The 23,753-nt window shown below is 48.8% G+C and overlaps 1 pseudogene; it reads left to right on the top strand.

The window, feature by feature from the left end:
* The first annotated feature begins 14,748 nt into the window (after positions 1-14,748).
* On the top strand, positions 14,749-17,914 carry LOC123127871 (metal-nicotianamine transporter YSL2-like; annotated as a pseudogene).
* The last annotated feature ends 5,839 nt before the right edge of the window (positions 17,915-23,753 follow it).

Here is a 23,753-nt window from a genome sequence, read left to right as displayed (position 1 = left end):
TATCTTGCAATGCGAAGAGGTGCCCGGTAGTCGGTTCGACCTTACGATGCTTGATCCCGGTGACAGGAAGGGAACCGACACGTATCTATCGTTGCTACTAAGGATAAAAAGATGAGATCTATATCTACCGCCATAGATAAACGGATCTCGTCTACATCATGTCATCGTTCTTATTGCATTACTCTATTTTTCCATGAACTTAATACACTAGATGCATGCTGGATAGCGGTCGATGTGTGGAGTAATAGTAGTAGATGCAGGCAGGAGTCGGTCTACTCATCTTGGACGTGATGCATATGTAATGATCATTGCCTGGATATCGTCATAATTATTTGATGTTCTAACAATTTCCCAACAATAATTTGTTCACCCGCCGCTTTGCTATTTTTCTCGAGAGAAGCCACTAGTGAAACCTACGGCCCCCGGGTCTTCTTTCTCATATATTTGCCTTTGCGATCTACTTTTTATTTGCTTTTATTTTCAGATCTATTAAATCAAAAACCAAAAAAATACTTTGCTACAATTTATTTTATTTGGCGTTCGATCTATCAATATTTACAACTTTCTCCCATCCATGCACCGTTTCTGGTGCCGTTACCCGAAAGGGATTGACAACCCCTTTAACACGCCGGGTTGCGAGGTGTTGTTATTTGTGTGCAGTGGTTGTTTACGTTGTGTTGCTTGGTTCTCCTACTGGTTCGATAACCTTGGTTTCATATCTGAGGGAAATACCTACTGCCGTTGTGCTACATCATCCCTTCCTCTTTGGGGAAATACCGACGTAGCTTCAAGCGACATCACCGCACCTTCGGCGACTAGCGGTACAAGTACAGGAGGCAAGAGATACCAATTTGGTACAAGCCTCAAGCCTCTTCCGAAGAGGCCTTCCTGACTCTGGAGGAAAACGAAGCCGAAGTGCAAGCCCAAGTGAGGGCCCATTTTGGACTAAAACCGCCACCGCCGCTAAAGGAGAAAGTGCCTAAGCATGTCGTTGACCACTTCATTCGTATGGCTCAACCACCAGCTCCCAAGCCTATTGACTCGGACTATGAGCGCCAAATCAAGAAGGCATATCAAGCACAAAAAAAGGAGTCGAGCTCGAGCCAAGCAGCTGCCAAAAAAGCGGGAAAACTGTTCCCCAGCTGGAAAACAGGCGGTGCAATCGACCCCCCCCCCCCCCCCCCGCTCATTGTACCAACACATGAGAGTACCAGCGTCGATCAGCTAGTAATAACCGATGATCATAGAAGGCAGGCTGCAGAGATCGGATGCACTATAGAACAACTCCTAGAGATCGAGCCCATGGAAACATTTAAAGAGGAGGAACTAAAACGGAAATATGTCCGTGGCGAACCTATGGTCAAGCCCGAGGAGGTCAAGAAGCTCTCAATGAGAATGTATGAATTGCATGAATGGTACATGAAAATTGCCAAGACTACCAATCGAGAGTCCCTCATGGTGAGAGTCAAGCCAGAGCATTACAACCATGAAAATGCTCTGTATGTTGAGCTTACAGAAATGTTTCAGTTATTCAATCAAGACGCACTCGACAAATCTATCATCGGTTGCTATTGTCTGTAAGTGATTTCTTTTTGTAATTTCATTAAGTCTCCAGCTAGTTGTACTGCTCGTTGATCATTACCTGTAATTATCCTCACTATATTCTTTTATGTGGTATTATGGAGAATGAAGATCTATGAAATGAAAACAACTGGACGTTATGGCATTGGGTTCATTGACTCAAATACCATTAATCAAGAGACATGGACGCGTGAATGGGATCGAACAGACATAGAGAATAGCTTGCTAAAGTTCTTGAAGCACCTAAATACCTGTCCAGACATACTATCCTTACAACTTTGGGTGAGTCACACTGTCTTGTACTACAAATTTTGTTTTTGATTACTAGCTAGATGTTAATAAGTGTATACGGTTTAGGATAGTTGATGAGTTACGCACATGCCCGTTTAATTTATACATGCAAACGTGTGTGCATGCAGTTTTCACTGAATCTTGTTAATCATTAAAGTTGATGATGGAAAAGTTGAAGTACTGGACTCACTACTTAAACCAGTTACTGAGTACGAAATCGTGAAGGGGATGGTCAACAGGTAATTTCAATCATTATTGAACTATATGTCGGCCTCTTTAGTTCGTCATTTTCTGATAACAACTAATTAATAACTCCTTTATTCATTTTCTTTTTCGGCGGGCAGGGCTTGGGGAAAGTTCATCAAATAGGTTAAAGGCCCATGAAAAAATGAGCTGAAATGGATCCAACCCAAGATAATTAATTAAGTAGCTACTACTAGCTAGCTACTATCTCTTTAATTCTAGTTTCAATACCATTAGTTATCATGATTGATTAGTTATTATCTGATTGATTTCTATTCTTGTAAAGGCCCTGAAGCATGCGCTGGGGACTGATTTATGTGCATACTACGTTTGCGAGAACATTCGCATGATGGCGTCCGGAAGGAGCAGAACTGATAGAGATCAATGGGTATGTTTGCCATAACACTATTCATAATTTTTACATCATTATCTAACATATGTACACACAACTAATAATAAATGCATATTTTGATCTCTTCTTTAAAGATGAAGGAGATGCGGGGTCGGCTCCTACACAGGATCGCGTACTAGCAATTCAAGAGGAAATAACGGGGTTTTTGCTCGACCAGGTCACAGATCCCAAAGGATAATACCATTACCTGCTACCGCAATAATGCCTCCATGTAATGATCTGCAAATTGTAGGAGAAATTATACATACCAATTATATATATATATATATATATATATGTGTGTGTGTGTGTGTGTGTGTGTGTGTGTGTGTATGTGTGAATGGTCGCGCGAGACATTCGATGATATATATATATCCTAGAGGTAGTTACCCCATGTACCTCATATACTACCATGTGATATTATATATACTACTCTATAATTGTAAATATGTTCATATATTATATATTACATATTTAAAAATGAGTTATATGGAAAAATTGCAAGTTGGCCCATAGTTTTATTATATTTGTGAAATATGTATACATTTGTACGTAAAAAAGAGCATGCACAAAATACGATGCATACTACTTATAAAGTAGTATATATACTACCTAAATATTCTCATATACTACATATTACGCGTACATACTCTCGGATTTGATAAATACTACATACAACATACAAAACTCAAGTGGTGGTAACTATCACTAGTGGTACATAAAATTTGTCATATAGAAAAAATACATCCTACCACCCGGTGGTAGTTACCCGACATATCTCATATACTACCATGTGGTACTATATATATTATTTTATTATTTTAAATATGTTCATATATTACATCTAAGATATTTCAAAGCAAGTTACATGGAAAAATTGCATATGAGCACATATTTTTGTTATATTTGTGAAATACATACATATTTGTATATAAAAAAGAACATACTCAAAATATGATACATACTGCCTAAAAATTAGTATATATACCACCTAAACATTCTTATATACTACATACTTGAGGGAGTCCTGGATTAGGGAGTCTCCGGACAGCCGAACTATATCCTTTGGCCGGACTGTTGGACTATGAAGATACAAGATTGAAGACTTCGCCCCGTGTCTGGATGAGACTCTCCTTGGCGTGGAAGGCAAGCTTGGCGATATGGATGTGTAGATCTCCTCCCTTGTAACCGACTCTATGTAAACATATCCTCCTCCGGTGTCTATATAAACCGGAGGCTTTAGTCCGTAGGACAACATACAATCATACCATAGGCTAGCTTCTAGGGTTTAGCCTCTACGATCTCGTGGTAGATCAACTCTTGTAATACTCATATCATCAAGATCAACCAAGCAGGATGTAGGTTATTACCTCCATCAAGAGGGCCTAAACCTGGGTAAATATCGTGTCCCCTGCCTTCTGTTACCATTCGCCTTAGACGCACAGTTTGGGACCCACTACCTGAGCTCCGCAGGTTTTGACACCGACATTGGTGCTTTCATTGAGAGTTCCACTGTGCCGTCACTGTAAGGCTCGATGGCCCCTTCGATCATCGGTAACGATGTGGTCCAGGATGAGGTTTTCCTCCCCGGGCAGATCTTCGTATTCGGCGGCTTCGCATTGCGGGCCAATTCGCTTGGCCATCTGGAGCAGATCGAGAGCTACGCCCCTGGCCATCAGGTCAGGTTCGGAAACTTAAACTACACTCCCGACATCCGCGGAGACTTGATCTTCGACGGATTCGAGCCCATGTCAGGTGCACCGCACAATCACGACGAGCATGACGTAACTCTGCCGTCGGACAGTATTCGGGAGATTGCATCTGCAACTACTCCGGCCTTCAATCCAGAGCAAATTGCGCCATCCGAGGACGAAGGGATAGACCCCTCCATGGAGGTCACACTCTCAGTGGGGATGGAGCCGTATACTGACTTCATCCCTTACGAGAGCCGTGTTGCCGAACCACTGGATTCGTCTCCAGCCATGGACTCCGAGCCGCCTACATCCGTGCAATCGAATCCGATTGGGCGCCGATCATGGAGTTCACCTCCGCGGATATCTTTCAGCACTTGCCTTTCGGCGATGTGCTAAATTCATTAAGGTCTCTCTCCTTGTCAGGAGAACCTTGGCCGAACTATGTCCGGCTAGAATGGGATGCGGACGACGAAGAAATTCGCTGCCCACCCACCACTCATTTAGTAGCCACTGTCGACGATTTAACCGACATGCTCGACTTCGACTCCGAAGACATCGACGATATGGACGACGATGCAGGAGACGAACAGGAACCACCGCCCACAGGGCGCTCGACCGCCACCTCATCATATGATATATACATGGTGGACACCCCCAAAGAAGGCAATGGCGACGAGACAGCGGAGGATGACCCCTCCAAGAAGCAACCCATGCGCCGACGTCAGTGGCACCGCTCTAAGTCCCGCCATAGCAAAAGTAGTGATACCGGCACAAGAGACAATAACACTCCAGATAGTGCCGAAGACAACCACAATCCCCTCCAGCATGATGTAGAGCGGGAGGGTGAACAAGCTAGCCCTCTAGAGCAGGCAGCAGATGGAGAATCGGAGGAGGACAATTACATGCCTCTCTCCGAAGATGAGGTGAGCCTCGGCGGCGAAGAATTTAGCGTGCCTGAGGATCCTGTCGAGCAGGAGCGCTTCAAGCGCCGGCTTATGGCCACAACAAATATCCTGAAGAAAAAGCAACAACAGCTTCAAGCTGATCAAGACTTGCTAGTAGACAGATGGACCGAAGTCCTTGCGGCCGGGGAATACGAACTCGAGCTCCCCTCCAAGAGTTACCCAAAGCGCAGGTTGCTACCTCACCTCGAGGAGGAAGCATTGAAACCTCCATCACCAGTGTACGATGCGGCTGACCGGCCACTGCGTGGCTGAGCCAGAGAGGCGTTTCAGCCTGAAGTTCAGCCTGCACCCCGCCGCCACTCAATCAAAAATACCAAGGCCCGGGGAAACTCACGGGACCTGCAAGACATATTGGACAACAGGGCAAAACATGCAAGGTCAATATACGGGTCACGGGGGCGCGCGCCAATGCGGGACGATGACCATCGCACCGGATACACTAAAAGTAAATCCGTCCGGGCCAAATACAATAGACAAGACTCATATGAACTGTGTCGTGATATAGCCCGGCACTGAGGTGCCACACACCCCCTATGCTTCACTGATGAAGTTATGGATCATGAATTCCCGGAGGGTTTTAAACCCGTAAATGTCGAATCGTATGATGGTACAACAGATCCCGCTCTATGGATTGAGGATTTCCTCCTTCACATCCACATGGATCGCGGTGATGATCTACATGCCATCAAGTACCTCCCACTAAAACTCAAAGGACCAGCTTGGCATTGGCTGAATAGCTTGGCAGCAGACTCCGTCGGTAGTTGGGAGGATTTGGAAGACGCATTCCTTAACAATTTCCAGGGCACTTATGTGCGACCACCGGATGTTGATGACTTGAGCCATATAACTCAGCAGCCAGGGGAATCGTCCAGGCAATTCTGGACACGGTTCCTAACTAAGAAAAACCAAATTGTCGACTGTCCGGATGCAGAGGCCTTAGCGGCATTCAAGCATAACATCCGTGACGAGTGGCTTGCCCGGCACCTCGGCCAGGAGAAGCCGAAGTCTATGGCAGCCCTCACGACACTCATGACCCGCTTTTGCGCGGGCAAGGATAGCTGGCTGGCTCGCAGCAACAACACATCAAGGAATCCGGGCACTTTAGATACCAAAGATGCCAACGGCAATCCACGTCGTAATAGACAAAAGCGCCGCAACATCGGCGATAACACCGATGATACGGCAGTCAATGCCGGATTCAGAGGCTCTAGATCCGGTCAGCGGAAAAACCATTCAAAAGAAGTACTCCGGGCCCGTCTAGTTTGGATCGCATACTTGATCGCTCGTGTCAAATCCACGGCACCCACGATAAGCCAGCCAATCACACCAGCAGAGAATGTTGGGTGTCCAAGCAGGCCGTCAAGATAAATGTCGAAAACAAGGACAAGGGGCTGCATAGTGATGACGAGGAGGAGCCCCGGCCGCCGAACATGGGAGGACAGAAAGAGGTTCCCCCCACAACTGAAGATAGTGAACATGATATACGCAACCCACATTCCCAAGAGGGAACGGAAGCGTGCACTAAGGGACGTCTATGCGATGGAGCCCGTCGCCCCAAAGTTCAACCCATGGTCCGTTTGTCCGATCACCTTCGATCGCAGGGACCACCCCACTAGTATCCGTCATGGCGGATCCGCCGCACTGGTCCTAGACCCCATCATCAACGGATTTCACCTCACTCGAGTCCTTATGGACAGCGGCAACAGCCTGAACCTGCTCTATCAGGATACAATGCGCAAAATGGGTATAGATCCCTCGAGGATCAAACCCACCAAAACCACCTTTAAGGGCATCATCCCAGGTGTAGAGGCCCATTGCACGGACTCAATCACACTGGAAGTGGTCTTCGGATCTCCGGACAACTTCCGAAGCGAGGAGTTAATCTTCGATATCGCCCGGTTCCGCAGTGGCTATCACGCACTGCTCGGGCGAATTGCATTTGCAAAATTCAATGCGGTACCGCATTACGCACACCTCAAGCTCAAGATGCCAGGACCTAGGGGGTCATAACAGTCAATTGAAACACAGAACGCTCGCTCCGCACGGAAGAGCACAATGCGGCTCTCGCAGAAGAAGCACAAAGCAGCTTTTTAAGGCAAACCGCCAATTCAGCGATACAGCCCCCGGACACCGTCAAGCGAGTCCGGAGTAAACTGCAACAGGATCACCTGGCACATTCAGAGCTCGCCTAGCAATTCGGCCCTCGTCCCAGTCCTAGTCAAGCGACAAAATCCGTGCCGTGCGTACATAATTACGCACTGAAAATACCATGGGCATAGGCGGGGGCACGATCAGGGCACGTCTCGCAATGCGGCTTAACCGCCCTAGGGGCTGCATACCTTTATCATTTTTTTCTCTTTCAGGACCTAGCTCTCTGGAAGCCCTTTCCGGCAGTACGATTGCTGGACACATTACGGGAAGGAACAACCAAGGAGGCAAGAAGCTAAGATGTACAAGGGAATCCCCAGGTGGTCTCTAATAATAATCGATATACCCGCTTTCTACTATCCATACGCAGCTTGCCCTTGGATAGGACATGTCAAATAGTCCTATTTTCTACTTATTGCACTACTTGTATCAGTACGCTTCGACGTATTATTTAAAAAATGCATAGCATTAGATTATTAGTGCATTATTCATCCCTTTTTTTCTTATATGTTCATTTACGACAACTTGCACCCGTACATTCTGGTACGGCCAGTATGCCATGGGCTTTCGTTTACCCCATAATACGGTGTGAGAAGTCCGAACACTTTTGACAGTGTGGCATCCCAAACTTATAGCATTATATGCATCAACTCCGAATCATGTCTTGGGTCAATAGTTGGGTTTGCCCGGCTCCCATGTTTTGGTACCTTACGTTCCACTATATCGGCTAAGGTAGCACTGGGAGAACTACTACGATTGTGTCCCGGTTCTTTCGGACGAGCACCTCAGTAGAGAAAGCCGAAAAGTGACTGTCATGATAAGGCGAGAGCTGGTCGCTGTTCGAGAGGTCTCAAGTCCTTAAAGACTTTTTCCGCTTCGGGCAAGGAGTCGGCCTTGTCCGACTTAGGCGTATATAGCGCCCCCAATTCGGCCTTCCGAATACTAGGGGCTTCGCCAAAATTTAAAATTTTAGACTTCTATGGCTAAGTGAGAGTGATAAAGCCTTATAGTCTAATTGCCTGGTTCGTTGTGCTGAACACCTCCCTCGAAGGACCCAAAATTGGGATAAAGAATGCTCAGGTTTATCCCGAACACCCCAGTACTAGTTACATGGGGGCAGAAGACGACGACTAGCCAACTCTCAAATTTTATAAACAGCCGCGCAGAAGGTAATATTTTAAATTTAAAAAGCGTTGCATAGCGCAAATGAACTCGTTTCATATTACAGGATCACATGAGCATGTTCATTCAAGAATTACATCTCTGGCACATTCCTCCGCCACAAGGCGGGAACCCTTCAGGACACTGTCATAATACATTTCGGGGCAGCGGTGCTCCTTGCCCTCCGGCGGCCCCTCCTTCACCAGCTTTATGGCGTCCAGCTTCGCCCAGTGCACCTTTGCCCGGGCAAAAGCCCTATGCACACCCTCGATGTAGACGGGCTGCTTTATAACTTCAAGCCGTGGGCAGGCATCTACGAGCCGCCTCACCAAACCAAAGTAGCTGCTAGGCAGGGGATCGCCAGGCCACATCCGGACTATAAGACCCTTCATGGCCTGTTCGACCGCCTTGTGAAGCTCGACCAGTTGCTTCAGCTGGTCTCTCAAGGGCATTGGGTGTTCGGTCCTAGTATACTGACACAGAACAACTTTTCCGTTGAGCTCCCCTCCTCAGCTCGGTAAAACTCCACGGCATCTAGTACACTGTGGGGAAGATCTGTGAACGCTCCTAGAGAGCTCCGAACTCGGGTAATTAAAAGGAAAGTTTCCTTCACATGCTTTCTTTGCATAATGAATGCCTTACCCGCTACTATCTTCTTCACCACATCCATCTCCTGGACGACCTTGTGGGCTTCATCCTTGGCGCTCCGTGCGCTTTCGAGCGCCTTCGCAAGCTCGGACTCTCGCGTCTTAGAGTCCAACTCCAAGGACTCGTGTTTTTTGGCGAGAGCCTCGAGCTCTTGCTACACCTCGCCTACCCGGGCTTCTTGCTTTTCCCGCTCAATGCGCTCCTTGGCCGCTTTGTCTTCGGCCTCGGACAACGCCTTCTTCAGGGTCGCCACCTCGGTTGTGGCCCCTGACAAATTCATAATGATCCTATTACTTACAACCGAATTTCTTTTTAATATATAGACAAGGTATTGCTACCTTTGCTCTCCTCGATCTGCCTCTTGGTAAGGCCGAGCTCGTCTTCGGACCGCTCAAGGTCCTGCTTCAGTGCAGCGACCTCCATAGTACGTGCGGCAGCGGCCAGCAGTGAAGCCTGCATATGCACATAGACATATTCTGATTAGAATCCTGAGTCATTATTTGATCCTCTATTCGGCCTTTCTTCGCGAACGCCAAACAGAGCATCAGGGGCTACTGTCTATGCGATAATATTTTCCTATATTTTGATTGCTTAGCTCAAAGCATGTTAGGAGGCTGGCGCAAGCTTCGGTCAGTCCGTTTTTGGCGGACTGAACTTTCTCGACCACCGCACTCATGATAGTGCGGTGCTCTTCGTCGATGGAAGCGCCGCGAAGCGCTTCCAGCAAGTTATCCGGTGTCTCTGGATGGACAGAGGCCACCGGCACGGGCCGCTTGCCCCTTTTAATGGGGGATCGCCTTCCGGAGTCCGGAACCACCGAAGGTTCCGGCGCAGTGTTCGGCTGAGGGCCGAACTTGGAGCCCGTGGGAGTCTTGCTCCCTTTGCGCCCAGGGTCCGGAAGGTCGCCTCGAGGCGCCCCCAGGACCACCTCCCCTCAGCTTGGTGCCTTTTTAGACAACACCTCGACGTTGTCCGTAGGGCAAGGGGTGGAGGCGGTCGGAAGTGAATCACTATTCATATCCGACGAGTCCAAAGAACCGTCCGACAAAGATACGTCAAGACGGGCTCAGGACGGACTGCATAATCATATTCGGCGTAAGAAGAAGCAGTGCAATAAAACATACCATGAATTACTATGGTATCCGGATACTTACGACTTCGCCAGGGGCTTATCCCTGGGTAACCACTCGTCGCCGCTGTAGGCGGCCGTCGTGGAGCAGTCCGGAAGGAGGGTCCTTCCCTTCTTGGACCCTTCGGCCTCCCCGGTTGGGTCTGCCTTCCTTTTCTTGTCTCCCCTAGCTAAGGGGGAGAACTTTCCTCTTCCTCCTCCTTGTTTTCGTGGGAGGAGGGCGCGTCGGAGTTATCGGACGATGAGTCCGATATAACCTTGCGCTGGAGACCCTCTCGGGTCCATGTGGCCTTCTTCACCGGCACCTCGTAAGGCGCCGGAACCAGCATCTCCGTTAGGAGAGCATCTGCAGGATCTTCAAGCAGGGGGGCTGGGCAATTGATCCGCTCCGCTGTCTCCACCCGGTCCTGTTAATGGCATGGAAGCATAGATCCCGCACATGATTAAAATTGGGGCAAATAAATATCCTATGAGATACAAAAACTTACCGGATTGGCGTGGCGCTTTGCGCTGAGTCCGCGGTCCTCGCTAAGGGGAGGAGGTACCTCAGCACCCTTGAACAGCACCTTCTAGACTTCCTTGTGAGTCGTGTCGAAGAGCTCTCGCAACGTCTGGTGCTCGGCCGGGTCGAACTCCCACAAATTGAATACCCGTCGTTGACACAGGAGAATCCGGCGAAAGAGCATGACCTGGACCACGTTGACAAGCTTGATTTTCTTGCTCATCATGTTCTTGATGTAGGTCTGGAGTCCGGTCAGCTCTACTGGGGAACCCCAGGACATGCCCTTCTCTTTCCAGGAGGTGAGCCGCGTGGGGATTCCGGATCGAAATTTGGGGGCCTCCACCTAGTTGGTGTCACGCGACTCGTTGATGTAGAACCACCCCGATTGCCACCCCTTTATGGTCTCCACGTAGGAGCCTTCGAGCCAGGTGACGTTAGGTATTTTGCCCACAATGGCGCCTCCGCACTCCGCTTGCTGGCCGACCACCACCTTCGGTTTAACATTGAAGGTCTTCAGCCACAGGCCGAAGTGGGTCCTGATGTGGAGGAAGGCCTCGCACACGACGATAAACACCGAGATGTTGAGGATGAAATTGGGGGCCAGATCATGAAAAATCCAGCCCGTAGTAGAACATGAGCCCGTAGACAAACGGGTGAAGGGGAAATCCCAGTCCGCGGACAAAGTGGGTAAGGAAAACTACCCTCTCATGGGCTGCGGGCGTAGGGACGATCTGCCCCGCATCTGGTAGCCGGTGCGCGATGTCCGCGGCAAGATATCTGGCTTCACGTAGCTTTGCGACGTGCTCCTCCATGACGGAGGAGACCATCCACTTGCCTCCCGCTCCGGACATGCTTGGAGTGGTTTGAGAAGAAAGACGCGAACTTGGGCGCTGGAGCTCGAGTGCATGAGAATGGATAAGCAAGGAGGGAGAAGGCGTGGGTAAAAAGGGTGAATCTTTGTCCCTTTATAAGGGCGTAAGAGGCAATACGCCTCCCCACATACCTGGTAAAATCGCTTATTCCCCAAACGCCGTAATTGATGGCACGGTTGGGTTACCCATACCTGTATTGATGAGAATCACGTGATAAGGGGACACGATCTCTGCTTTGACAAGATGTGTCAAGAAAACCGCCTCGATATGTGCAGTGCTGGTTGAGAAAAACGGTTCGAATAATGACTAGGCCGCAGTATGATGTCATGCTGTCAAGCGTGTCAGCAGATTATATTTGTGGAAATATTATTCTCTCTACGGTGGTATGTGAAACTTGTTTTGCAGAGCCGGACACTGTCCTTGTGTCCAAAATCTTCCATGGAGTATTCGGAGGAAGAACCCGCCTTGCAATGCCGAAGACAAATCTGCGCGTCGGACTCATCGTCATTGAAGCCTGGTTCAGTGGCTACTGAGGGAGTCCTGGATTAGGGGGTCTCCGGACAGCTGGACTATATCCTTTGGCCGGACTGTAGGACTATGAAGATACAAGATTGAAGACTTCGTCCCGTAGATCTCCTCCCTTGTAACCGACTCTTCTTGGCGTGGAAGGCAAGCTTGGCGATACGGATGTGTAGATCTCCTCCCTTGTAACCGACTTTGTGTAACCCTATCCCCCTCCGGTGTCTATATAAAGCGGAAGATTTAGTCCGTAGGACAACATACAGTCATACCATAGGCTAGCTTCTAGGGTTTAGCCTCTACGATCTCGTGGTAGATCAACTCTTGTAATACTCATATCATCAAGATCAATCAAGCAGGACGTAGGGTATTACCTCCATCAAGAGGGCCCGAACCTGGGTAAATATCGTGTCCCCTGCCTCCTGTTACCATCCGCCTTAGACGCACGGCTCAGGACCCCCTACCCGAGATCCGCCGGTTTTGACACCGACAATACTACATATACATACGCTCAGTTTCGACAGATACTATATACAACATACAAAATGCAAGTGGTGGTAACTACCACTGCTTGTAGGAAACATTTGTCATATATATATATAGGTTCTATGAGAAATTCTATTTATATATATGCATAACGTGTACAATATGTGGTATCGTAAAATACCAGCAAATGAAAAAATTAAATGGAAACACAAAATTAAAGGAAAAATAAATCATAAAACCAAAACCCCTAAACCTTTTACTCCCGATTGGTGTTACCAACCGGGACTAAAGGTCTCCCAGCCCCCGGCGCGGGCTCGTGCCACGTGGTGGCCCTTTGGCCCCGGTTCGTGTTGAACTGGGACTAAAGGGGAGAACCTTTAGTCCCCGCCCTTTAGTTTCGGTTCCAGAACCGGTACTAAAGGGCCTCATGAACTGACACTATATCCCGTTTCTACACTAGTGTCTGCCTCATAAGTTTGCAACCACAGAATTGCATTGCCTGTGAAATGCATGGTGGCAAACGTTGCCCAAGTGTCTCTAGGCACATGATACATGGAAAAATATTTGTCACACACTCCTTTCCACCATCGAGCATTTCCCCCATGAAAACGAGGAAATCTATCTTTGGCATGTGAGACTATCCAAACCGACTCCTGCTACTGGATCTCTCACTCTCCTCCATGCCAGACTAAACCCCCAACTCGAATCGAACCGGAGTTTGGGGAAAGTTTTTCTTACCCCTAACCAGGGCGGGCGCTGGGGCCAAGGGTGCCCAAATCGCATCACCCTGGTGTGCTTCAGCATTGTTGTTGCTCGTGGGTCGCTGCCCATGAGGCTGTTGTGGAGTCATCAGCGAGGTACCGGATTCCAGCGTCGTGACGTGACCCCCCCCCCACCGCCACCACCTCGATGGAGATGTGAAGTACCTCCATGGTCGAATCCACTATCAGAATCCAGGCTCCTAGGTTCTGGGCTGTGGTGAGCGGCAACTGGATGGATGCGGCCGCCACCTCACTCTTCTTGCACGTCTGCGCAATCTCCTCCACCACCTTCTTCATGATCACCCTGGACGCCTCCGCTCAGATCCTGCGCCCCGAAATCTACCGACCCGTTGCTCGAACTGATGGATCGGGGAAAATTTTCCCCCAATTCGGCCTCACGCAGGGATTTACCCGGCTGATTCGAAGGATGTTGTGGATTGAGATGTCTCTGATATCTGATGTCACGACCCTCACTCGATTATACACCATAATCGATACAGCGTTCGCGGCGTCACGCCGGAATTGGGGAAGAAATGCTGACGCGACAACTTGAGGAGGAAGAAAAGTAGGAGAAGGATAGACTGATTCTTGGTACACTATTCTTGATTGCCCCCTCCACATGCCAGTCGCACCTTCTTGTATTGTTGGAGCGCTTAATCTCTGGGCTGGGCCGGGCCTTGTGACGTTGTTGGGCCTCGCTATCCACCTGGGTTTCATGTTGGCTCTGTCTCTCGTTTGTTCGCCTCTTGACCTTGATCGTCTCTGGTAGGTGCATAGTAGTGACGACATGTTTCTCACGAGCTCACTCAATGCACTCCTCTTCGGCACTAATCCATGGTCGAAATCTTCCTTGGATCCGTGATTTGGAGCATGGTGGTAGTCCATTTACTATTGGACTGTTTTTCTGGTTTGCAGAGATCGAGATGTTGTACTTGTGCTTATTCCGTCGCCTATCCAAATAAATAACTTGATTAGATGTCACTAGGCAAAAGTCTAAGCACACCTTCGGATTGGTGTCCTCAACATCATTTCTCTGTTGAGAGCATTGCTTTAGGAAAAATGGCTTGGAGGTCCTAGTTGGTATTTCTTTGGTGCTCGCCGCGGTTTTAGATTATTCGACAGGGACGCTATGTACGTCATCGTTGGTGAGTCCAAAATAATAACTTTTTTCAGGGTTCTCTGAGTCTCGACATCTACCTGCCAACTTCAAACAATCAAGAGTGGTCGCCACCCACCTGTCAAACTCTTTTAGGCAATCAAGAGTTGTCTTTTGAAGTTATTGTTTTTTGGAGGTGACCGGCGTTGGTCTAAGACGTGGTTTTGTTGCTTAGTGTAGGACAAGCTTTTTGCGTTGAAGTTCCTATATTGTGGCGTTGGTGTTGGAGTGGTGTTTGCTACTCTCCGGCCTGTGGTGAGAGCCTTCTGCCAGGCTGGTGCCGCCGCCGGACAGCCTCCATGGAAGTCACTCCCGCGCGGGGCGTGGCGACCGAGATTGAACGGTGCGAGGCCGGCGGCGGCGTGGAGCCGGAGCCGGAGCCGGTGCCGGCCGCGTCCGCGCAGCACGAGGAGCGCGTGCCGCCGTGGCGCGAGCAGATAACGGCGCGGGGCCTGGTGGCGGCGCTGCTCATCGGCTTCGTCTTCACCGTCATCATCCTCAAGCTCGCGCTCTCCACGGGCATCATCCCCACGCTCAACGTCTCCGCCGCGCTGCTCGCGTTCCTCGCGCTCCGCGGGTGGACGCACGTGCTTGGGCGCCTCGGCGTGCCCTCCCGCCCCTTCACCCGGCAGGAGAACACCGTCGTCCAGACCTGCGCCGTCGCCTGCTACACCATGGGGTTCGGCGGTGCGCGCCCCCGCCTCTCCTCCCGGCACCACTCCGTTTAGCATCCCGCCGGGTCTTTCTCAATTAGTCCACGGCTGCATCTACAACATGGGGAATATTGTGCGCGCAGGTGGGTTCGGGTCGTCGTTGCTGGCTCTGAACAAGAAGACGTACGAGCTTGCCGGGGTGAGCACGCCGGGCAACGCGCCGGTGAGCTATAAGGAGCCCGGGTTCGGGTGGATGGCCGGATTCCTACTAGCCATTAGCTTCGTGGGGCTCCTCAACTTGCTTCCGCTCAGAAAGGTGTGCTAAAATCGTTCAACGTATCATCAGCTCTGTCTCTGCAAATTCAGGACTTTCTTTCCCCGGGTTCACAGTACCATGTGCTTTACATTCTACTCTAGTTTTGTACTCCATGTCACATTTTCGTTAGCATTGACCAATGGTAAACTGAACTAAATTTGTAGAATGAAAAGAGGAAACTCGTAGGATAAATGTGACAGACTTACACACCCTTTCTCAATTTATCATCTTATATACTCGCACAAAAAATATGCTGCTACAGGTTTGAAGGCATACATGTTTTTGTAAGATAAAGCAATAATTTTAGTTGCTGTGATGAAGACATACATGTAAAACACCATTTATGACCGTATATTTTTGTGTCTCCTCCGATGGTTTGCATCCCATTTCAGGCTTTGGTCATAGATTACAAATTGACTTATCCAAGCGGGACTGCAACTGCTGTACTCATAAACGGGTTCCATACCCCTCAAGGAGAAAAGAACGCAAAGTACAAGCCTCTTGTCCCACATATGCTGAAAAAATCATCAGTCTTGACGATACATGGTGAATTCATGGCCTGACTTCATCTCTCATGTCAGAATGCAGGTCCGTGGATTTGTGAGGAGCTTCGTGATCAGCCTCCTGTGGAGCTTCTTCCAATGGTTCTACACAGGTGGCCAGAGTTGTGGGTTTCTACAATTCCCTACTTTTGGTCTAAAGGCTTGGAAACAAACGTATACCCTATGGGTTGCCCATTGCTCATAGTTCTGTTTTCATGCTAATTTGTCTCATGCCTAATTCTCCTAACTCTTGACTCTTTCAACTATCAGGTTCTTCTTTGATTTTAGTCTCACATATGTCGGCGCGGGGATGATCTGCTCACACCTTGTAAACCTATCCACACTTTTCGGTGCGGTACTTTCTTGGGGAATAATGTGGCCACTCATCAGCAAACAAAAGGGCATTTGGTACCCGGCAAATGTACCAGAAAGCAGCATGACAAGCTTGTTTGGTTACAAGGTTTGCTTGATAAATCACTTGGTAATTTCAAATGAATCTACACGACACCCTGTACTTTCGTACAACCTTTAATGTGTTTTTATGTGCAGTCCTTCATGTGTGTAGCTCTGATCATGGGGGATGGCCTCTATCACTTCATCAAACTCACAGGCATCACTGCTAAGAGTCTGCATGCACAATCCAACCGTAAACATGTTAAGAGAGGTAAATATGCACTGCAAAATTAATTAATTCCACATTTTGTCACCAAAGCTTTAGCTAATGCTGAGTGAATTGCAGCGGCAAACGAGGATACAGTTTCATTTGATGATTTGCAGCGCAATGAGGTCTTCACCACATTTGATGATTCCAAACTGGCTAGCGTATGCCGGATATGCCTCATTAAGCATCATTGCTATAATTGTCATACCGACAATGTTCCGGCAGGCCAAGTGGTACTATGTCGTTGTAGCTTATGTGCTTGCTCCCGTGCTGGGGTTCTCCAATGCCTATGGAGCTGGGCTCACTGACATGAGCATGAGCTATAATTATGGCAAGATTGCTCTCTTCATCTTTGCAGCCTGGGGAGGGAAGGATGATGGTGTCATTGCCGGCCTTGTTGGTTGTGCGATAGTGAAGCAGCTAGTGCAAGTCTCCGCAGATCTGATGCATGACTACAAGACGGGCCATCTGACACTGACATCACCGAGATCACTGCTTGTCGGGCAGGCCATTGGTACAGTCATGGGCTGCATCATCGCGCCGTCTACATTCTTGCTCTTCTACAAAGCATTTGATATTGGAAACCCAGACGGGTACTGGAAGGCCCCGTACGCGCTGATATACCGGAACATGGCCATTCTCGGCGTCGAGGGCTTCTCTGCACTGCCAAAGCGTTGCCTCGAGCTGTCTGCAGCTTGCTTCGCATTTTCTGTGCTCGTCAACCTTCTGAGGGACTTCTCGACGCAGAAGTACCGGAAGTACGTTCCCCTTCCGATGGCGATGGCTGTGCCGTTCCTAGTTGGCGCCAACTTTGCCGTCGACATGTGTGTAGGGAGCTTGGTAGTCTTCAGCTGGCACAAGATGAAGAGAAAGGAGGCCACGCTGCTGGTGCCTGCAGTTGCCTCTGGTTTTATCTGTGGAGATGGTATATGGATGTTCCCTTCTTCGTTGCTTTCTCTTGCTAAGGTTAACCCGCCCATCTGCATGAAGTTCACACCGGGAAGCTAGAGAAACGGCCATTTCATGGATGGATCTAGGATGATCCCTCAGACACTAAATTTGATACTTGTACATATGTTTCTGATGTTCTTTTCTTTTTCACTGTGCTTCCATGATTGATGAGGTATTTCTTTAGGTGTTCTGTTGGTGTATAAAACTAAATACTAGACAAAGCATTGTTTGATTGTACTTGACATTTTATAGTACTGTATATATACGAAGCATAGTAGTAATCTGTGTGTGAGAACTGAGAAGTCGGTCAGCAGTGGCGGAGCTAGACGTATTCTGCTGGGGGCCAATGGGAAAATATGAGTGTTTGAAGGGGCCAAAGGCTAAAAATGTTTTTATCTAAGTCCTCCTAAAAATAATGTCTTCACAAGTTGGTTCAAAGCTGGGGGAGGGGGGGGGGGGGGGGGCAGCACACTGGATGTTCCCTTCTTTTCTTGGATGTTGCTGATGCCTGCAGTTGCCTCTGGTTTTATCTGTGGGGATGGTATATGGATGTTCCCTTCTTCCTTGCTTTCTCTTGCTAAGGTTAACCCGCCCATCTGCATGAAGTTCACACCGGGAAGCTAGAGAAACGGCCATTTCATGGATGGATCTGGGATGATCCCTGGGACACTAAATTTGATACTTGTACATATGTTTCTGATGTTCTTTTCTTTTTCACTGGGCTTCCATGATTGATGAGGTACTTCTTTAGGTGTTCTGTTGGTGTATAAAACTAAAGCTATGTTTGTTACTAGACAAAGCATTGTTTGATTGTACTTGACATTTTATAGTACTGTATATATACGAATCAAAGTAGTAATCTGTGTGTGAGAACTGAGAAGTCACTGAAGATAATCGGTTAGCAGTGGCGGAGCTAGACGTATTCTGCTGGGGGCCAATGACAAAATATGAGTGTTTGAAGGGGCCAAAGGCTAAAAATGTTTTCATCTATGTCCTCCTAAAAATAATGTCTTCATAGGTTGGTTCAAAGCTGGGGGAGGGGGGTGCACAGCCCTCCCAGCACACTGGATGTTCCCTTCTTTTGTTGGATGTTGCGGATGCCTGCAGTTGCCTCTGGTTTTATCTGTGGGGATGGTATATGGATGTTCCCTTCTTCCTTTCTTTCTCTTGCTAAGGTTAACCCGCCCGTCTGCATGAAGTTCACCCGGGAAGCTAGAGAAATGGGGGTTTCATGGATGGATAGCTGGACGTGCAATGGGAGTATTTAGGATGATCACTGAGACACTAAATTTGATACTTGCACATATGTTTTTCATGTCAATTTCTTTTTCATTGTGCTTTCATGATTGATGGGGTACTTTTCTTAGGTGATTTGTTGGTGTATAAAACTAAAGTTATGTTTGTTACAACATATTACCTTGGCAATATGTTCTTTTGGTAAGGGTGTAATAAGAAGAGAACATATTACCTTGTTAAATGGAGCAGGATTTGTAGATCCAAAGAGAAAGGTGGTTTGGGGGTTAAAGATCTACATAAACAAAATATTAGCTTGATGGTTAAGTGGTGGTGGAAACTTGAGACTCAAAATGGGATGTGGCAAGATATTGTACGCGCGTGATACTTGAGAAATAAGTCTGTGGCCTATGTTGGGCTTAGATTCTCAGACTCCCCCTACTGGAAAGCTCTCTTAAAAATTAAAAATCTTTATACGGCTGGTAGGAAGATTAATATTGAATCTGGGACATATTGCCAGGGTAGGAAAGATTCGATCAAAGGGTTGATCCCATTTCAGGAGCAATACCCCCTGTTGTTCCACATTTGCAACATCCAAGAATGTACTGTAGATAAGTTTGGTTTTGTTGATGTTTGCACCTTCTTCAGATGAAGGCTTACTCCTGGCCTGCTTGGGCAGCGGGATGTTATGTGTAAAACCATATCTGATATTCACTTGACTGAGGGTAGTGATCGCGTGTATTGGGGGCTTAGTAAGAGTGGTAAATTCTCTACCAAATCTATGTATAAATGGCTTGAGAGTCCCCTTAGCGGGTGCCATTATAGAAGGATATGGAAGGCAAAAATCCCCCTTAAAATCAAGATCAATTTTATGGCAGTTGTTGCAGGATGCAGTCCTTACTAGACAAGTTATGAAAAAGAAAAAACGACTAGGAAATCCTAGTTGTTCCTTTTGCAGCGAATTGGAATCTTTCCAACATTTGTTTTTTACTTGTCCGGTGGCTACAGTTGTTTGGCGATCTGTTGGGGTGGTACTAGGTACTGATAGTTGTCCGAACAATTATTAACAATATTTCGCGTGGTGTCATACCTTCCTCCCTGCAGGAGAGAAGTACTACACTATGGGCCTTGCAGCTGCTTGTTGAGCCATCTGGTTAGCTCGTAACCGCGTTACTTTTGAGAAGAAACAAATTAAGACCCTTTTCAGATTGTTTTTTCATGTGTTCGTTTTTGCTGTATTGGGCCGGTTTTCAGCAAGGGGATGATGCTAAGGAACTGCGCGTTGGTGCTGAGATGGTCAGATCGAGCATGATGCGTTCGATGAAGCTGCGCGCCGCCGCTAGATGACCGATTAAAGGAGAGTAGCCGGGTCTACTGCGGTGATACTTCTAATGGATTGCGGTTAGATATGTTGGTCCCTGGTTGGTCTCCCGCTCCACTTGTTTTGGGTTGTAATAATTAGACTTAGCTTTGGGATTGGAGTTGTGCTGCCTAGATTTTTGCTCCATGGCGTTTGTCTCGACGGCGGGCGAATGCAAGTGGGTTTTCTCGCAGTGCTCGAACTTGCTCTAACTCTTTCCTTCACCCGGAATATTTGTAGAACAGTTGTATTTTCGTTCATTTGCCATGAAAAGGGGTATAGCCTGGTTCGAAAAAAACTGTTTGTTACAACACAGGACATCTTTTTTAGAAAAAGAGGATGATCCCAACCTCTGCATTGGAAGATGCATGCAACCATTTTATTAATTATTCACCAAGACTTTACAAAGCATTACATCAATATGTCTGAATCCATCACCTTTCGAACATCGGTCGCTACTCCTGTCAAAGCTGGGGGAGGGGGAGGGGGCATAGCCCCCCAGCACACTGGATGTTCCCTTCTTTTCTTGGATGTTGCTGATGCCTGCAGTTGCCTCTGGTTTTATCTATGGGGATGGTATATGGATGTTCCCTTCTTCCTTGCTTTCTCTTGCTAAGGTTAACCTACCCATCTGCATGAAGTTCACACTGGGAAGCTAGAGAAATGGGGGTTTCATGGATGGATAGCTAGACGTGCAATGGGAGTATTTAGGATGATCACTGAGACACTAAATTTGATACTTGCACATATGTTTTTCATGTCTTTTTCTTTTTCACTTTGCTTTCATGGTTGATGGGGTACTTTTCTTAGGTGATTTGTTGGTGTATAAAACTGAAGTTATGTTTGTTACAACATATTACCTTGGCAATATGTTCTTTTGGCAAGGGTGTAATAAGAAGAGAACATATTACCTTGTTAAAAGGAGCAGGATTTGTAGATCCAAAGAGAAAGGTGGTTTGGGGGTTAAAGATCTACGTAAAAAAATATTAGCTTGATGGTTAAGTGGTGGTGGAAACTTGAGACTCAAAATGGGATGTGGCAAGATATTGTGCGCGCGTGATACCTGAGAAATAAGTCTGTGGCCTCTGTTGGGCCTAGATTCTCAGACTCCCCTTACTGGAAAGCTCTCTTAAAAGTTAAAAATATTTATACGGTTGGTAGGAAGATTAATATTGAATCTAGAGAATATTGCCAGGGTAGGAAAGATTTGTCGGATTTTGGGTTCCGGCAAAACCCTTAAGGTTCGAACACTGGGGTGCGCGCGAAGATCTCTCCCTCACCGATCACGCCCTCAAGCACTTCGCGATCTCAAAGGCTAGCTCGACGAACTTGCAACACAAGAGACACAAGATTTATACTGGTTCGGGCCACCGTTGCGGTGTAATACCCTACTCCAGTGTGGTGTGGTGGATTGCCTTTTGGGCTGATGATGAACAGTACAAGGGGAAGAACAACCTCCTGAGGTGAGGTGTTCTTGTGCTTGGTTGGTGTGTGGCTAAGGATGTGGTGGCTCAGATCTAAGATGAGGTTGATCCCCCCCATAGCTGTAGTGGCTAATCCTATTTATAGAGGCCCTGGTCCTCTCCCCCAAATATTGAGCGGGAAGGAAGCCAACAATGGCCAATTTGAAAGGGGACAGCTAGTACAAGTTATCCTGACAAAAGCAGTCTTCGCCTACCAAAGGCTCTGGTGGTGACACCGTCTTACGCTCTACGGTGACCTCCGTCATGCCGTCCTGCTGGTCTTGGTCTCGTTGCACCGATATGGAAACCTTTGCTTGACACCTCGGTACTCTTCATCTGCGCGTGCCTCCTTAGCACCAAAGAGGAAATAAGGACACTGTGAGCACTGGCACCCGCCTGGTCTCGATCGTCATGGCTCACGTCATTGGAACCTCGTGAGGTTTGCCTGGCCTTGATCTCTCCGCCCCTCACGAGCCAGCCTGGTGAGGCCGCTCCTGAGAAGGTCTTGTGTCGTCCACCTCGCGAGGCTTGTCCCCTCGCGAGGGTCTTGAATGCTTGTTGGTGAAGATGGGTCGTACGGTCCCACTTGCAGATCCATGCCGTGGGCCGCAGGCAGACAAGTCTGGGGACACCCGTTCCCAGAACGCCGACAGTAGCCCCCAGGCCCAAGGCGCGCTCGGGCTTGGCTTCGAGGCAAAGCCAAGGGGCAAGTGCGGAGCACCGCGAGCCCCAATAGCCTGCGTCCTTGCTCGACGCGTGGCGGTTGATTGGACGTGGGCGTTTCTGCTTCCCCATGCAGCCTCGGCTACTGCCCGACTTGACGAGTCCCTGCTGCATGCAAGGAAAAGCCATCATTATTACCTTAGATCGCGGAGGCCGGCGGTTGGCCTCCCTTTGGCTATAAATGGGGGGTGGGGCGGAGCCCCATCACCCGTCTCTCCTCTGCCTCTCTCGCTTCTTCTCCTTCCTTGCTCCACTCCTTGCTGGTGCAGTCATAGCACCAATTCGGAGGTTCTCGGCCGCGGAGAAGGGCAAGGCTCCCCTCAATGAGCCCGAGCTGCTCCCGCCGAAGAAGAGGAGGTCCCATCGCCGAGAAATGGTCTTGAGGCCGGTGGTGTCTCGGCCGTGGTACGAGAGGCCGCCTCCTGGGTACCCGTTGCCCTTGTATGCTCACGCTGATGATTCCGAAGGAAGGAGCGATGAGCGCCGCCGCCCGCGCCAGGGCCGAGGCTGCCGTGCCGCGGAGGCGCACGCCGTCGCCCAGGGGTCCACGCTGCAGACTCCTCGTACGAGTTCGTGCTGTGGGCAGCGATGCCCCCGAGCACTTGGATTCGCTTCCCTTCCTTCTTCTCTGCAGAGATGCCGCCAAGGGGGGCCCTCGAGCTTTGGCTGCAGCACGCCGACTGCGACGCCCCGGCGACTGGAGCGGCAACTAAAGCCATCGCCTCCGGGAGGATCTCATTACCCGAGGCTGGGGCGAGATTGCCCGAGTCTACCGCATGGAGGGCGCCCTCACGATCCATTTCGAGTATGATGGCGCCTCCATGGTGTTCTTCAAGGTCTTCGACGAGGTCGCCAGGACGGCGCAGCGGTGGGCGCTGGGCCTGCCGCATGCCTCGCCTACAGCTCCTCCAGCGATAGTGGCGGCTCCTGGTGGTCCAGCGACTCTCTCGAGCTCTTGGAGTCTCCGGAGACGAGCGACGACAGCTACGTGCCCCGAGCTCCCGTCGGGCCTGGAGCAAGGTTGCAGCGTCTGGCCATCGCCATCGATGATCTGGATGGGGTTGGCGCCGGGCTCTCGTGGCCCATTGTTGATGATGGCCCCGGTGTCGTTCGGCGTGTGTAGATAGATCTCCTAGGGATTCCCTTCCTTTTGTCCCCTGCGAGGAATTAAAAAGTACCCCGCTGGGGCGTCTAAGGTGTCTGTAATGTCTTTTGTTGATATTATCCTTATTATGAAGTTGTGCATGTGCGTGCTCTGTTTTGGCTCCGTTTCCCCTTTCCAACCTCACGATGGCGTGGTGCTC

This window comes from Triticum aestivum, chromosome 6A (assembly GCF_018294505.1).
Source record: "Triticum aestivum cultivar Chinese Spring chromosome 6A, IWGSC CS RefSeq v2.1, whole genome shotgun sequence".
Lineage (NCBI taxonomy): Eukaryota > Viridiplantae > Streptophyta > Magnoliopsida > Poales > Poaceae > Triticum > Triticum aestivum.
Note: the sequence above shows the minus strand (reverse complement) of the source record. Positions and strands in the feature narration are given on the sequence as shown.